The following is a 5567-nucleotide window of genomic DNA, read 5'->3' as shown; positions in this document are numbered from 1 at the left end:
AAACGTGATGCCATGTATCGCTGCGGTGTTTTACTTTTTCTAATGATTTTACATCTATGTTGTCCTTCAATCACCTTTGAAATCCCACATGCTAAGTAGAACAACGGGATTCTGTCTTCCCAGCATCCAGCCTAAGCCCAGAGGACCCTGAAAGTTGTCATCAATTGTCTGGAGTGATCATGACCAGTGTCCACACACTAAGGGGATAACAACAGTTTTCATGGTTTCCTCTCTTTTTCTGGGGGGTGGGCAGGCCTCGCCGTGTGGCATCTGACCAGGGATCAAACCCAGGCCCCCTGCTTTGGGAGCATGGAGTCTTACCCACTGGACAAAAAGGGAAGCTCCTGGGTTCTCCCTTTTGATGTCCCATTCCTATCCTGGTTTCCTGAAATGACCCCAATAAAGCGGATCTGTCCTCCTTTTCTCCCTCGGGCGGCCTCTGTCTCTCTGTGTCCTGTCCCTCTGCTTGATGGTGCCCTGGTGTCCCCTTCTGTGTCTCTGTCCCCCTGGGTCCCTCCCCTCGAGGGGAGCCAGGAGCCCAGTGTATTGCTCACACCCGCGCAGCCTCCTGCGCCCACGCCTGCTGCCTGTTTCCTGGGAATTTCATGCTGGGCCAAGCAGGGGCCCGGGTCTTCTCTGCTCCTGGCGCTGCTGCCTCTGCTTCCTGTTTACTTCTGAGGGAGGCTGGGGACCGCGGGCTCTGCGGCCAGCCCTGTGGTCCGGAGTGAGCCAGGGCCGCAGGAGGGGTTATCAGCCCATCAGCCAGATAGGCCGGAGGGCTCTGCCATCCATCAACTGTCTTCCGTCCCCGCAAATTCCCTGTCCTGGAATGTCATCTTCCTAGATGGATCAGGCCAGATATGGGAGTCTAGAGAGTTCCTGCAGGGCTCGGCCAGTTATTTCACTTTTATTTTCAAAATTAGGACATAGATACTCTTTTAAAGTGCTAATAAATGCTTCTTATTAAAAATTGCAAAAAAATCATCAAAATATAAATAAAAAAGTAATAGTCACCCAAAACCTCATCACCCAGGATAATGGTAATATTGCATTAAAGGTTTGTCTATGCAAATGATACCCAGAGAGATCCACATGTACTATTTTACAAAAGTGGGGTCACTTCACACGTGCTACAGCCGACCCGCTTTTCTTTTTAGCTCGACAGCACGGCATGGGTGCACTTTCATGTCAGGAAATACAGATCCACACCAGATACAGATACACAGTTCAGACACACAGAACAGACGCACAGTTCTACCGTGTCCCACAGGCCCCAGTGCCGCTGTTCAGACTTTTCCCAAGTTTTGTTGATGTACATTATAAACCACGCTGCAGTGGACATTTGGTGCCCTGAGTATTTGCCTAAGTATTTCCTCGGGTCAACTCCTAGAGGTGGGGTAACGAACACAAGGCTTTCACGCTGGGAATATGAATGTGCCTGAGCAAGCCACCCACAAACAAGGAACCATCAGTTTTCCTTCCACAAACCCGGGCCCCAGCTACTCCTGGGTCCCTGTTCCCAGCCCTGCCGCACACAGGGCACCACCTGTTTGTTCCCTCTGCTGATGCTGCAGGTACAAAGGAGCAGCTCACGGTTGCTTGCTTTTTCCTGTCATTTACGTGCCTGTGAACTGGTGCAGCGACTTAGTCCTACATCTTCATATTGTGAAGATCTCTGGGCTTCCCTGGTGGCTCAGACGGTAAAGAATCTGTCTGCAATGCAGGAGACCCGGGTTTGATCCTTGGGTTGGGAAGATCCCCTGGAGAAGGGAATGGCTATGCACTCCATCCAGTATTCTTGCCTGGAGAATCCCATGGACAGGGGAGACTGGCAGGCTACAGTCTAAGGGGTTGCAAAGAGTCAGACACAACTGAGCAACTATCACTTTAGTGGCCAATGGGTCCTCTCCACCCCTCCACCACCCACACACACCCCTCCACTTGGCCATTGAATATCTGAATCAGCTCAACTGTCTCTCTTAAAAGAAACAGTTGCTTGAATACTCAGTTGCTCCTGTTGCTTGAATACTCCCATAGCTGGAGAGCTCACCACTGTGCGAGAGGGGCCACTGCATTCCCAGCCCTGCTCTGCTAACCTTTAAAAGACAGTATGTATGGAATGGCCGTGCCGCGCCAGGAGCTGTGCTCAGCCCTGCAACGAACAGCATCTCAAGCCTCCAAGAAGGCTGGAAGCACGGCCCACTATCTCCCAAGTTGTTCCAGTCGAGGTCACGGAGATACGCAGGAGAAGGGACTTGCTGAGGGTCACAGGGCGACGCAGCAGCAGGGCCAGTAGCTGAGCTGTGTTGTTTCTCAAACACATGGAAACTGCACCACTTAAAGGTTCATGAAGGAAACTTCAACCCGGCTAGAAATCAAACTTAGAAAATGCCGGCCCAAACTGTAGATCTGTAAAGATTTCTTCCCCTACAGACGCTGTCTTCAGCTGCCCAAGGAAACTACAGCTGCCGGCAGACACCAGTTGCATTTGGGCTTTGTGTGGGGAGCCCTGCTGGCCGCCCAGGCCACAGAGAAGCAGGAGGGCGGCCCGGCCTCAAAGATGCCCTGTGACTCACATGTCACACAAGGAAAAAAAGTCTGAAGTATGACTTCACTGATGCAGACCCCCAAATTATTCCAAAGCACTCACCTCTATATTTTTCTTCCCCCACTGAGAGTTGTTTTTAGAGATTTTTCTACCTGTAGAAATGCTCTTAAGCAAAACATCCGCACAAGATGCAATGACCTCATTTGTCCACTCTCGGGCCCCACCTTCCTGACTACCTGACACCTGTTCCCCAGCTACCTAGGCCTCATATTATTCTTCAAAACCTCATCCTTTGTAGCATCAGTCAGTCACACATTAGTATGAATTAGTCCAACAAACTAAGTAGGCACGCCTTACCAGGAGTACTTATGCTCAGGGTGCATGCTCATCCCTGAGCTGGATGTCTGTGAACTGGACAGCGGGGAAGTCACATTTAGTTGCAGAGGACACTGCTCAGCTTCACTGAAATTAATCCTTAAATTTCATCTCAGCAGCTTTCTGCTTGCTTGGGCACCTGTCTGTCTTCAGGACATATAAACATAGGCTCAACAGTGGCCTGCTTCTAATCAGAGGAAGTTTAGGCCATCAAAATAAAATCTTTCATCTTGTTTCAAACCAAAGCAAACAACACTCCACAGCAACAATGAAAAAAAGTAAAAAGTAAATTAAACAGCAGCACACACCGTGATCCCTTTCAACGTAAAGATGCCACTCTGAGTCTAAATCTTTCCGTGTAAAACCACTAGCTGGGAACCACCACAGCTTGCAAACTAAATTTAAAAGCTTGCATCCCAAGACCCTTGAGCAAAGGTTACTCGAGGTCTATTCCGGGTTCAGGCAGGGGGAGAAAAAAAAAAAAGAAGCTTTATTTGGCAAGGAAGTGCCTTGAGAGAGGCGCTCGCTGAGCAGGGGCACGGAGGAAAGCTGTGACTCAGTGCGTTTTTCTTCTGGCATTTACAGCCCTGAAAAATGACTGCAGCTTCCTCCGGCCACTGGAGCCAGAGTCTGAAGAGGTGACCTTTACGGAGAGTCTGTTTACTCCATCCTCAGCACAGGACCCTTGCGTGAGCTCTGGGAGGCTGCGCCGCGCCTTGGCGCTGACCCCAGGGGCTGCATCCAGACCGCCGGCTTGGGAAAAACTGTGGGCGAGAGCGAGCAGGGCTGGCGAGGGGCTGCTCTGCGGGTGGGGGTGGGGGTCAGGCTCAGCCCCTTCCCACTGGGCGCTGGGGGCTCGCCTCTGGCCCGGAAACTCCAACACAAAGCGGGTCTGCAGCGACCACCCTCTCACACTCGTACCTTCTGGGGACTCGCTCCCCCAAGGCCGGCGTCAACCTCTGGCTTTTTAGACAAAACTGGAAGCGATCAGCCTGGATGGGGATCCACACCACAAACTGGATTGGAGTCATGATCCCCTGGACCACAGAGGGGGGACTGGCAAGAAGGTTAACCTGGATGGCCCTCAGAACCCCCCAAAACAGAATTGCCCACGAGTTTTATAGCAGACAGGGAGACAAGAATCTGATTCCTCCACTGAGCTGCTTAAATGTGAAAATAAAGAAGCATATGTAACAGGATCTGCCGGTTTTCAAAAGTATAATTAAAACGTGCGATTTGGATCTATGTTTTTTAAGGATCGTTTTGAAACCTTCCTACTGACAACAGGATCGCTGCTGCTGACTTTCTCTTTGTACTTTGATTCAACTATCTTTCCTTTTAAAGAGACGTGTTCTGTTATAATCCGTTGGTTTCTGTTATAAATATAAAGCTCTTTCTTGTGAGAAAACCTTGAAGAGTTTAAAATGGAAAATTAAAGTGATGTGACATTTCACCATGCAGCAGTAACCACTATTAACATGGTGATAAATTTCTTTTTGATCTGTTTTTTTCAAGTGAGTGTGCATGTGTTTTTGTGTGTTATACGATGCATCCTTTACAAAGCCCGTGTTAGGAGTTTTATATTGTGCTTTTTTCACTTGTCAATACCTCATAAGCACTTAGCCAGGTCATTAGAGGTTGTTTATAAACATCATTTTAATGGTTGCCTAATATGCCATGTTATGGATGTGCCATAATTTATTTTATGATTGATTTCTTTGTGGAAAAAAAATTTTTTAAAGTGTGCGAACTTCCTTTACCGGTGGAAAAAAATAGAATAGCTGCTCTGGAATGGTTATTTGTGATTTCCTGAAATTAGGTCAAAAATATTAGACATTTTTTGTTAACCCAAGTGCCTACTTCCTGGTGGATTCCAAATATTGACCCAATAGTGACCAGAGGAAGGGGAGTGGCCAGACCATTTCCTTGCGAGACGTGAGGCAGGGTCCTGAGCTGAGGCAGGGCTCAGCTTGCTGTGGGGTGGAGGTGAGGGGCGCCCCGTCAGGGGGGCTGAGGGGGCCATCTTCAGGGTTTGTGAGTCTCAAGTTGCACTGAGAACAAGAGGATAGAAAGCGCAGAGCTTGTGTCAGAGGAGGTGCTCCCAAGAGTCCAGGCAAATTTCACAGGGTCCCAACTCTTGACCCTTTACTGAACCCCTAAGGGATTCTTGGGTGCAGGGTTAATTCATAGGGTCCTCAGTGATTAAACTTCAAAATTATCCCTGAATCTCTTCCACCCATAATTCTGGGAAAATCATAAAACTTTTTTTTTTTTGAGCACTCACTGTTGACATTCAAGAGGGGAAACATTTGTTTTTGCTGAAGCTGAAAAACTATAAAAATCTCTGTGAAACTTACTACATTGGGTGCATTACAGAGGAAAAAGTGACCCCCCAAAGTGAAACTTTTAGATGATTTTATGAGTAGTAAAAATCCGCAATGTCTATTTAGCAAACTTAGAAGAGTTACAAAATGAGCATTGTTTTGCTCCCTGGAGAACTAAAATAGTCACACTTATTTCTCCTACAGGGAATACGTATCATGAGCTATGTGATGGAATTAGGAATGACTTGGTGCCCAACTCAGAGATTCACATGCAGTCTTTGGCTAGTAATTTGGTTCCTTTATGGTGTAAGGACCCACTG

This window comes from Bos indicus x Bos taurus, chromosome 18 (assembly GCF_003369695.1).
Source record: "Bos indicus x Bos taurus breed Angus x Brahman F1 hybrid chromosome 18, Bos_hybrid_MaternalHap_v2.0, whole genome shotgun sequence".
NCBI lineage: Eukaryota > Metazoa > Chordata > Mammalia > Artiodactyla > Bovidae > Bos > Bos indicus x Bos taurus.
This window is presented reverse-complemented; position numbering follows the sequence as displayed.